This window comes from Branchiostoma floridae, chromosome 14 (genome assembly GCF_000003815.2).
Source record: "Branchiostoma floridae strain S238N-H82 chromosome 14, Bfl_VNyyK, whole genome shotgun sequence".
Taxonomy (NCBI): domain Eukaryota; kingdom Metazoa; phylum Chordata; class Leptocardii; order Amphioxiformes; family Branchiostomatidae; genus Branchiostoma; species Branchiostoma floridae.
Window position 1 is genome coordinate 5,975,395 of NC_049992.1, and position 12,287 is coordinate 5,987,681.

Genomic DNA, 12,287 nt, shown 5'->3' on the forward strand with positions numbered 1-12,287 from the left:
GCGTGGAGCTGAGTGATTCTTGTGTGGTTTCGTGACTTTGTGTTTGTTTTTAGCAGCGTTCGACAGCCACTTCCAAGCAGATAGTTGGTGCCCACGTGGCAAGCCGGTGGTTCTCTGAAATTCCTTTGTTGCCATGTTTTTTGCATCCTCTTTTTCCTCTGCAAAGGAAACCTGTGGGTGTTGGCTTTTAATGCTGAGGTGTGGAGCAGAACGAGAGTTTCCAGATTTTATGTCATTTTCTGATTTTCGTGAATATTTTCAGGCAGGAACAGAGAAAGACGATGGCATGGTCCAGGAGGCTGTGTTGGGGTTTTCTGCTACCATTTGTTTTAGTTCGCTGTGTATGAGTGCGTACCTGTAAGGCGTGGTGATTGAGTTGTGGACACGCGTGGCCCAGTCCTAACCGCGTTCGCGGCACCCTAGACCGTTTGTGGGAGGGCTGGGCGGTGTGGAAGATGCGTATGTTTTAGATTTGTCTGTCTGGGACCGGACCTGTTGCCGGGCGCCCGTCCCTTCCCACTGTCTCATGGTTCACGTGTTGTTCATACAGGTCTGACGCTCTCCCCCCTCCAACAACAGGGATGCGCGGGACACACCACCACCCAGAGCCGGCACAAGCCACCATCAACCTCGCCAGATGTGCGGCCCGATAGGACCCGTTGGTGGCCTGCACAAGCTTCAGCAGCAGAGAGGGCTCAAGACGCGCCAGGAAACCTGTTAGCCGAACAGTTAGGCTGTGATGTTTTATGTTGTGAACCATGTTCTTTGTGCCGAACATAGTGCTACAAGGGACAGCGGTCAGAGGATCAGGGTCGACTGGCGCTCCAGTCCCCGACACCGCCCAGCCCCTGCCGGTCAGTTCAGCTAACCCCGCCGACAACTCAAGGAACTGTAAGTCATTTTCCCCCTACTTTTCGTGAATAGATTTTGACATGTCGTTCTCCAGTGCGATGGGGTGCCGCGGGATGCTGGAGGGTTAGGAACTAATCGAGCAACCCTGTTTTGAGATTGGTCTGACCAAGAACGTTCTTTGGTCTGACGCCTTTTTTGTTTTTTTAGCACGACAAGATATCATTCAGTGCGATGGGGTTCCGCGGTAAGCTGAATGACCCAAAAAGTGAGCAATCTTTCTTCAGCTTGGTGTGACGTTATCCAGTGCGAAGGGTTTCCGCGGAAGGCTGGACGATCCAAGAAATTTGTGTTCTTTTAATCCTTTTTTCGTGATTTGTGGTGATTTCATCCAGTGCGAAGGGGTTCCGCGGAAAGCTGGATTCCTGGAAAACCATAAAAGTTGTGTACGCTCCTGTTTTAACATTTAGCGATTTTATCCAGCGCGACGGGGTTTCGCGGAAGGCTGGATAACATGCTATGCGGGAGTGTGCAAGGACTTGGTCCGGACTGAGGCTTGGTTATAGTGTATGTGGGACACGGGCATTAGGAATGGAGTGAGCAATATGTTTTGCGTTTTTTTTTTTGAAATTGTGTGCTTAGGATTTTGTTGTCTTTCGGAACATTGCGGATTTCGCCAGTTGCACTAGAGAGCTCCCTTTATGGGACTTCAGAAGGGCGTGGTTCCCAAAGTCGCCGAGAAGATAGGGTAGCATTCGAAGATTGTTCTTTCCTTCCTGTTTTCGCTCTTTTTTATGTAACGTGGAGATTTTCAGATCGGTTTCTTGGCGTTGATTTTCTCTCACTTTTTCGAAGCGCGCTCTGCGGCCGATTAGAGTGGGTAAACGTTGTTTTGACGAAGTTCAGAGAAGAACATGATGAAGTGTGGGGGACAAGTCGAGAGAAATAAGAAAGGGATTAGATATGTAAGGGGAGAGGAAAGGTGAGAGAGTGTTGATAAGGACGGGAAGACGGGAAAGGGATGAAGATAGGGAGTGATTATAACAGTTTTCAGGAAGAGGAAAGGAGCGACTAGATACCTTTGGAAAGTATCATAGTAGGGAGGCACTAGGGGACAGGAAAGGAAAGGCTCAAGAAGCCAGAGAGAACAAAGGCGGAAGACGATTTCCGCATCACTTCATAACGGAGGGGCCAAGGACTGATTCAGGACAAATAGGATACTATTTGACCTGATCAGTGATTGGTCCCGAAAGTTTGACCCTTGACCCCACAGCACCAAGAGATGCCAAACTGTCAGTCCAACTGTGGCCCTCCGGCTACGTCTGGAGCCTGAAACGACCCACCCGCCCAGCCCTCGACAAGATTTCTGTTTTGCGCGGACGGTGACGCCCGCCTAAGGGCGGTCGTCTCAGCGCTTAGGTGACTTTAGGCTCCAGACGATTTCCGCATCACTTCATAACGGAGGGGCCAAGGACTGATTCAGGACAAATAGGATACTTTTGTGTACGCTGTGCTGACTCAAAGACAGTTTGTATGTTTCGTTTTTGTAGATAATGGGGAGCCACATTGGAATAGGTACGAATCAAGACGTCGTCCAGCACCAGAAGAACCAACAGACACCGCGGAACACGTTGCCATCTGGATAATCGTCTATCAACAAGCTATCATGCCATTCTATGTGTCTGATGTTTTACTTAGAGATTGGGCCTTTGCAATTGGTCATCTAAGTTTACTTTTCATCTAAGTTTACTTTTCAACTCATCTTTTGTTTTTTGGTGATAGCCATTGAGATGTACTTTTATGCAATGTAATCATTTAGATATTTCAAATCCATTGAACACATACAATTTCTGCAATATTTGTGCTGTCTACCCCCCTCCCACCATGCAGGCCCATGTGTAGGTGTAACAAGAATAGTGAATACCATAAGTATGTGTTCCTATGGGATAGTTGCTGAAGGAGTAGGTCGATTTTTGGCTCGAGCAAGAAGAGAATTAAACATTGTTATCAAGATCAACCCCATATTTTCTAACATTGTCGGAGGATTCCTCAAGCATGAAACACATCTGTTCAATTTTGATATGCGATCGACTATGTTATATTGACATTACATTTTATATTAAATGAAAACTTTGGCAGTCATATATTCAACACAAAATATACAATGAATCCGCCATAAATGTATGGAAAACTCTTAGTTTAAGTCTTAAACGTGTCTTGATTTACAATATATATAATAGGGGTAACACACTGGGATCGACTTCGCTCGTGACTTCAGTTACCACACCCAGAGTAATGCGTATATACATTATTTACAAAATAATTAGTGTGCACTTTTAAAAGCGTCACCTGGCGACAATTCTACAAAACGCCGTAATCGCGATACATACTTATACTTATCCTTGTTGCCAAACACTGTGTATATGAATAGACAAGACTATAGTTGCCAGAAAGGTACCTTATAAGTCAACAGAAAACGATAGATCCTAAGTATAGTATACGATAGATCCTAAGTATAGTAAACGATAGGTCCTAAGTATAGTAAACGATAGGTCCTAAGTATAGTAAACGATAGATCCTAAGTATAGCATACGATAGGTCCTAAGTATAGTATACGATAGATCCTAAGTATAACGTTAGTATACAATCGATCCTATCTTGAGATAATTTTAGTTTCATCTGCTGCATAAATACCTTCCTAGTCCTAATAGGATATACTCCACATTAGGAATTTAATTGAATCTAATTTATGATCATTCTGCAACCGTGATGGGGAGAGATATGTACATGGTTTCTAAAAATAAATGCATTTATGTTTTCCCCTTCAAAGGAAAAGTGCAGGAATTGTTATTACAGGAATATTGTTAAGATATTTAGAAAAATGTACGACCTTCAAGAAATATGTTTAAATTTCCTATACTGTACATGTTTTATGAAAACGAAATAAGGAATAACTTATTACGTCTCGGAGGGGGGAAGTTAAAGAGGCATTGTGGTAAGCGCGGAACTTAATGTAAGCTACACTTTTGTTATCACCTTTCTTATGTATATCATTATTATTATTCATCAACGCTTGAGTTACACGTTTTGATTACGACTTTTGTTGTGTATTGTTATCTATCATATCTATTATCTATTAAGGCTTACTTACAATTTTTGTTACGACGTTAGTTATATATATCATTATTTATGAATTCGTGAGTTGCAACTTTTGTTAACCCTCAAACACCCGAATGGGGTCCATTTGGACCCCAGGCGTACATTTTGAAGTGCCATTTGAATACTTTTGATCTGAAGAAAAAATCCTTCCGTGACTTTGTCAATCAATGTGTCTTATACCTTCTCCTAAGTTTTCGCAAAGATTGGTACAATAATGTGGAAATTATAAAGAAAGTTTGTGTTCAGTCCCTCTGGGGTCCAGACGGACCCCAGCAAAAATGTGCAGTTTTTAAAACAAACTTTGGAGGCTAACTCCTTAACCACTTATAGTTTGACTACCAAACTTTTAGACAATAATAAAAATTTAAACTTAAATCCTCACAAAAATTTCTGTGTCATCAACATGTAATGTGACGACATTATGACGTCATTTGCCTAATCAGGGCGGCCATCTTGGATTTTGACCAATGACGTCATGAAATTAGCATAAATTATGCATTCTAAGGCATGAAAATTACATTGAATTTCATAGAATTTGATTGTTGTCAGAAAACAGGTGTAGTTTACCAAGAAAACCTTGTTTAAATTGAAATTGTCAAATGTTGGCAAAATATGCCTGTTAGAATATGGTTGCCATGGCAACCGCCAAAAATGATAAACTTACTTTATTGACCAAAAACTTTTGCGGACAATATTTTGTGATAAATTACCAAGTTTCGTAGCTTTAGCTCTGGCCGTTCATGATTTATGAGACATAAATGTTGCTGAGGGCCTCAAAATTCCCCTATCTGGTCGGAATAGGTTTAGTGCAAAACGTGGCCCTTCTGAACTTTTGCATAAATTATGATAATGAGCTGGAATTAGCAACACCTTAACATCTCAAAATCTTCCTCTTACATTGACAAAGCAATGTATATACAATGATTGCCGATAAGAAATGGTACTGGGATTTTATGAACAAAACATTTTGGGGTCCGTTTGGACCCCACTCGGTCATTTTAGTCGCAAAAAAAGGTCGGGTGCTTGAGGGTTAAGACCTTTGCTATGTATATTATTGTTTATCAATTTTCTGTGGCTAACGAGCAACATTCCAAATGGAGGGTTGATCTGTTTACTTAACAATGTCTGTGTATTATTAATGTTTATGTAAAATCAATAAAAACACTATAAAACCAAATCAATGTGCGTGACCAGTTTGCCAAAAAATTCAAACTAAATCAACATTCCTGTCCCTGGTGCTTAAATCCTTCACCCATAACATGAAGCCTGTTTATAGTTCTAAATATTATCTACCATAATCAGCATGGTTTTCTCTGGTGCTTAACACTGTCAACCAGAATCAACATGCCTGTTCCTTGTGCTGAACACTATCGACCTAAATCCACATGCCTGTCCTTGGTGCTGAACGCTATCAACCTAAATCCAGGTGCCTGCCCCTTTTGCTGAACACACTATCAACCTGAACTAACATGACTGTCCTTGGTGCTGAACACTGTGAACCTAAATCAACATGCCTGTCCCTTGTACTGAACACTATCAACCTATATCAACATGCCTGTCCTTAGTGCTGAACGCTATCAACCTAAACCAACAAGCCTGTCCCTTGTGCTGAACACTATCAACCTAAATCAACATGCCTGTCCTTGGTGCTGAACACTTTCAATAATATTAACATGACTGTCCCTAGTGCTGAACATTATCAACCTAAATCATCATGCCTGTCCTTGGGGCTAAATACATTCAACTGATACCAACATTTCCTGTCCTTGCTGCTGAACACTATCAACCTAAATCACCATGTCTATCCTTGGTGCTAAACATTATCAACCTAAATCAACAAACCCGTCTTGTGTGATGAACACATTCCAACTAAATCAAAATGCCTGTCCTTGGTGCTGAACAGTTTCCTCACCAATCAACATGCCTGGCCTTGGTGCTGAACACTATCAACCTAAAGCAACATTACTGTCCCTGGTGCTGAACACTATCAACCTAAATAACATGCCTGTCCCTGATGATGAACACTATCAACCTATAGCAACATGCCTGTCCTTGGGGCTGAACACTATCAACCTAAAGCAACATTACTCTCCCTGGTACTGAACACTATCAACCTAAATCAACATGCCAGCCCTTGGTGCTGAACACTACAAACTGATATTGATATGCCTATCGTTGGTACTGGGTACCCTCCATGTGGTATGTTATGGATATAAATGTAAAAATTGAATGTTGGAGAACCTTATCAGCCATAAACCTCCCGCGCCATTGTTTCTGAATACACAGGTACGTTTAAGCAGCCAATCAAAAGCGCGTTTTCCTTTTAGTTCGCAGCAAGTAAGTTTTATTGATAACATCAACGCGTTTCCTAATTTTCGCCTGATTTTAGAAAAAAAAACATTTTTCCTCTTTCGGGATGGTCAGATAGACCAAAATAGGCAAACATGTGTTGTAGTCTGATAATCAAATTTGTAAAAGTGACACTAGGCAGTTACCCATGACTATAGTTGCAGAGTTAAACTTGTTGGATAGTTGTCAAGTGCACCTATATGAAAGCTATGAATGTAGTTGCCAGCTCTGCAAGTGATACCAGTGTACGGCACTAGTATCACTTTTACTCCACTTCTTTGATACAGGAATGAATGCCTTGTTAGTTGTGATGCCACGTTTTGTCACTTCAAATCTTGCTACGCCCTTTATGATGCCTATTTTGAAAATTTAGCCATTTTGTTTTTCTTACCCATCATTTTTTTGCACTCCGCATAGGATGTCATTCATAAAATTTATCTGTATTTCAGGATAGATGTGTAGCTATAGGGAGATCTCACTTTGATGTTTACAAGATTGTCCAATGTGCATGTATGTCCTAAAGGTCGATGACCTAATTTTATCGGATGTAAGAGACAGGAAGGGGGAAAAAGCCTCCGGAAATATTTTCTGCAGAATGTCGTGTAAATTCCCTTTTAATTTGAGACAGGATGAATCATTTATTTGACATTTTATTCTACAACTAATGTTACGTGACGAGCATAATTTCTTTATACCAACCTCCTCGCAAAAATGTAAAATGAATTATGTGCACAGTCATTCTTTCAATGTGAGCATAACTGTGGGTAATTAGCATGGTAGCCAAGTGGGCAATAAGGTATTTCTTATGAAATTCGGTGTATGGTGGAGTCCATTCCAAGTCACTGCGCACGCGAGGGTTGCCATTGTCATCATTAACAAATGCTTTCAGTTCTTTTCAATTATATGTCTAGGAGATTTGATATTTTGGAAATATTTTGAATGCTATTTCAACTTTCCAAATGTTCCAGTTGTGTAAAACCCTTTGTTTGTAAATAATGGTAAGAGTATGTCACCATTATTTACAATTTTCTACCATTTTTGTAACATTTTTTATGTGGGTCAGTAGGCTGGGAAGAAAGCAATTCACACATCCTTACAAAGATTGTTTAGGTGTCATGTATCTATGACCCACCACAATGGACCCACCAGTGCCCCACAGTGAAATCTTAAAATTCACCGAAACCTTAACCTCTTTGCCGAGACGGACAAAAATGACTAAATTTTATTGGGCAATAAACTTATTCTACCATTTGGCCAGGTTTACTATTATTTGTAAAAGGTTTACTATTATTTGTAAATATTTCAAAAAGTAAAATACTCGCGCAGATGTTTGTAAATTATGGTAAATAAAGAGATTTCCAATGTTTTTAAGTATTGGAAGGATATCAAGAATATTCAAATTTGCATATTCATTTTTGTTTAAATTGTAACTGTTGGGTCTTGGATATCTTTTAAATTTTAATATTTAGAATTCAATATCTATTTTGATATAATTGTTGGGGCTTATTCAAAATAATTAAAACAGTAATTGTTTATAAAACCCTCAGGGGGAATTGGAGTGGACTCTATTTCCTATGGTATTACAACAAAGAACCACTCCGGATGAGACAGTTACCTTCTTCCTTCCCGTTTTTGTCTTCTTATTCTATTGACGCTTTTGATGGCACCGGATACCCATCGGCTTCTTGATACATCAAAGAAACAAATTTACCGAACTAATTCGCTCGAGGACAATCAATTATCGCGTAATTGTTTTCTTTTCGCTTTACATCCTGAAACCTATCTAAGCATTGCCATAGGTCTATACGTGGTAATTTAATACGAATGTGTTGGGTTTAAAGAGCCATTTCATTATACATTTTATTGTCATATTTGAGTCCCTCTGGCGCAAGTGGTACTAAATGACTCAGCTTGACACATAGATTGAATTTTATAAATGCAGTATGTAGATTAGAACTTACTACATTTTACTTTATTTCGCTCGCTTGTAAACGCTTGTTTGGGCAAAATATTTGAAAACACTGCTATCATACTTCGATATCCATACATACCACTGAACATCTAAAACATTTGCACTAATCTTAACACTTTGCGCAGCTGCTAATAATCCGCTTTTCTGCGGGCTCAGCAGTACCAAAGATGATGATGATGATGATATAGGATAAATACAACTATTGTTTTTAACATCAAACAGAAAAAGTTGAGAAATAGATATATATAAACTCTGTTTTTAACAAAATAATGAATCTACTTCTGTTCCTTTTCCTTTAGAATTGAAACAAGGGAGAGATCAAATAAACTCCTGTTGGAGATTTTATATTTAGAAATAAATCCCTTTCGCTTTGTCACTATTAGCGGTCTACCAAAAAAGCAGGTGAACTGTTTAAATTACGCAAATTTTTAGGTTACCATAACAAGCCCGCCGTCTGTGCTCTATACGTAGATACCGTATTGAAGATGGAAAACATTTCTAAATGATATGTGCTACTTAGAAGGAAGAAATAATTGCATTATTGCAGATAATGAAGTATTTGTTTGTTTGTTTATTCATTTGCCCAATTAGAAATATATTGTCATAATGTAGCACTTTTCCGTGTTACCCTGTGGTTAGCCCCTAACAAAAGTCGAATACAATCGAATTACAACTGTTACAAAAAAGGTAATACGTTAATCATCAACCGAACTAGTGTCACTTTTACAATATATTACAGCAAAACATGATACAACATAAGTGAAACAAAATGGTGAAAACGTGACACAATGTAGCACAGAGTATTCTTTAGTGACTAGGGAAGTCCGAAGGAAACGTGAGATCTCTAACAATCTTTAATAAGGCCACAGCAGATACATTTTATGGTTGACATCAGCGAGCTCATTAATTTTCGCCTAAATTCAGTAAAAAAATTGTCCTTTTCGGGGATCGTCAGATAGACCAAAGAAGGCAAAATTTTGTGTTGTAGTTGAATAATTATACTTGTAGAAGTGACGCAATGGAGGTAGCATGAATGTAGTTGCAGAAGTGAAACTTTTTGGAAAGTTGTAACTGTGCCATCAATATGGAAGCCATGAGTGTAGTTGCCAACTTGGCAAGTTGTACTAGTATACTACACCAGTTTCACTTTTATTACATCAGCTCACTTCTTTAATACAGAAATGAATGCCTTGTTGGTTGTGATGACATGTTTTGTCACTTCAAATCTTCGTTTATGGTGTCTATTTTGAAAATTTAGCCTTAATTTTTTTGCCCATCTTGTTTTATTTTCGCTTGTTTTATCATCTCATTATTTTATTATCATTCTGCATAGGATGTCATCCATAAAATTTACTTGCTTTAGACTAAACAACAAATCTCAATTCTATCTATTAGCTGTAATCATACCGATCCATACAACAAGTTGATTTATCTAGGAAAATACATCCCCATTTATATAATATTCCAAGGGCTACGATCTATGAATACAGTCAAATAATTTGCTAATTGAAACCCATCACACTATTCTTACAGATTAGATACCGTGTTGCATATGTATGCTACATATATATCTCTGAATAAATAGGCTTTGAAAAGATGTTAAGAGATGAAGGTTAATACATATATTTGGGTTTCTCGGGAGTTTTTTTTTCTGTTTTTAATTCTTTTCTTTTTAATAGTTTTTATTCTACTTAACAAATCTGGTAATCTTGAGCCTTGGGTCCCATCCTTTTTCTGACAGACTCCTTCAAGCAGCTCAAAACGATGGTAAACAAGACTACATCCCATTCGAATCAGTACTCGGGTCATGCTTACATCCTCACGCGGGTCACCTGTTAGTAACAGTCAAACTCGGACTCAGAAACCACTCAAAGGACTGAAGAAAAATGGTTGCTAAAGCCCCCGTCACAAATCAAGAACTGAGCTCGGCCGACGTCAACGAGCTCTGAAGCCAAGGGCACAACCCGCTGTACGCGCAATTTGTCCGTACGTTTTTTTTAAAGAGGCCACGTCCGCCACGTATTTCTGAAAACGTACAAGCTGTAGGCGAATTCGCAGCCCGATGGCACACAAAGTTTTGCTTACACGTAAAGTTCTACGGCATGACTGCATGCTCCAAAACCCGTCGGATTCCCTACGAGTCCGTACGAGGGCGGTACTTACCATTTACAGATCAAAAAGATTACCCACGTTTTTGCACGTAAACTGCACGTATTTGCACATACAGCGGGTTGTGCCCTTACCTTTAAATGGGCAGTTTCGGTCAAATTACGGCCGGCGCCCTGGCGATTGCAAAAGTCCGTTGGGATTAAAACTTCTATGTGATTTCTGTTTTGCATCAAAAATGATGGAAATACCAAGCCCAGTCCAATTTGTGACGCGGCAGTTTTTACAGCAAAATAACATGCTCGACGTTCGGGCGATTTTGAACTTCGGCGAGCTCCAGCTGACCTAAAAATTCGTCTGGCGTTTGCTTGAAATCGTGACCCCGGCGTAAGAATAAGTGGGTGCTCAGGACAGTGAGTAAAATGGACGAGAATATTTCAATGAGGCTTGTGACAGCAGCTGGCTTCATAATTCATGCCAACAGGTTTGGCTGAAGTCATAGTTTTCAATAAAGCACTGGGAATTTTTGAATTTGAGTGTGTTTGACTTCAAACAAAAAGATGAGCATATTAAACCTTTGTAGTCGTATGCGAGGATCTCTCACCATACTAGTAGTAAGACGCGTGAATATCATCTATAGGTAATATGAAACTTATCCTTGCCCTAATTCCCTATTAGTATAAACTCCATTCTACATGTTTTTGGGAAATTTTATACAGTTCTCATGCGCGGATTTAGGGGGGGGCGCACCCGGCGCGCGCCCCCCCTTTGGCTGGACCCAAAAAAAAAATTCGGCTGGACCACAAAAAAAAAAGGAATTCCACAAATAAATCCAGAAAATCAGCGAAAGTTTCAGCGAAGCGGCGACAATACAAAGCTGCTAACCAACAATACCAAGGCGCACTCCTCCCGCTTTTACTTCCTCATTGTGTCGGTCGTTGCGGGCATAGCCAGAATGTTTCGTAACCAGGACGTTGGCAATACTCCCGCCCTTCTTCGGAACTCGCTTATGTTCCATCTGACTCTAATATTGTTATTATATTTGCTATTTTGGTGCCCTATTAGCCCATGTGGACTGAGCGACGCAAGATACAATGTTAAACATTCATTCATTCATACTGTGACGGTAAATGTCAGGACTAAAAATGTATCAAACTTACGATATGTCTCCGCTAAGGGACTTGACGATATTTACCGGGGGGGAGGGCTGATGCAAAATGGGTCAGGTAAAAAAAAAACGGCGATCTTTTCACTACACATGTACGATATTTACACAAAAGAAACTAAATCAATGTTCTACTTGGTACATTTTAGTGATATCGTGACAAAAACCGCTTCAATACTGCTGTAATCATTCCAAAACGGGAGTTATTTCGGCCAACCAACAAACTTGCCGAAAACTTTTCGCGCCATCATATGCATGATTACGTCATATATGCACGCAGCAGAGAGCCCGCCGTCACGAAAGTAAACATCGTAAATAATGTTTCATCCCGTTGCCGTCCGTGAACTATTCCGTTTACAAAGAACCGATGCACACAGGATTGATATTGATACCAATTTTAGTCTTCGTAAACTTCGTGCGAACATGGAATTACACGACAGAGGCGGCTGCAGCAAATTTCTTATGGGGAGGGCGAACTATATTGACGTAATCCTAGGGGGTCCGGTGGCATGCTCTCCCGGAAAAATTTTGAAATCTTGACTATCTGAAACGATCTTTCCTAACTTTTGATGGACAAATTTGCTGGCAGACTAAGCTAAGTTTAATAGCCTTTCTAGTAGGGTTTTTAGCTTATATTATTGAGGGCGACGACGCCCCCAACGTATTTTCACAACTTTGAGCGCACGA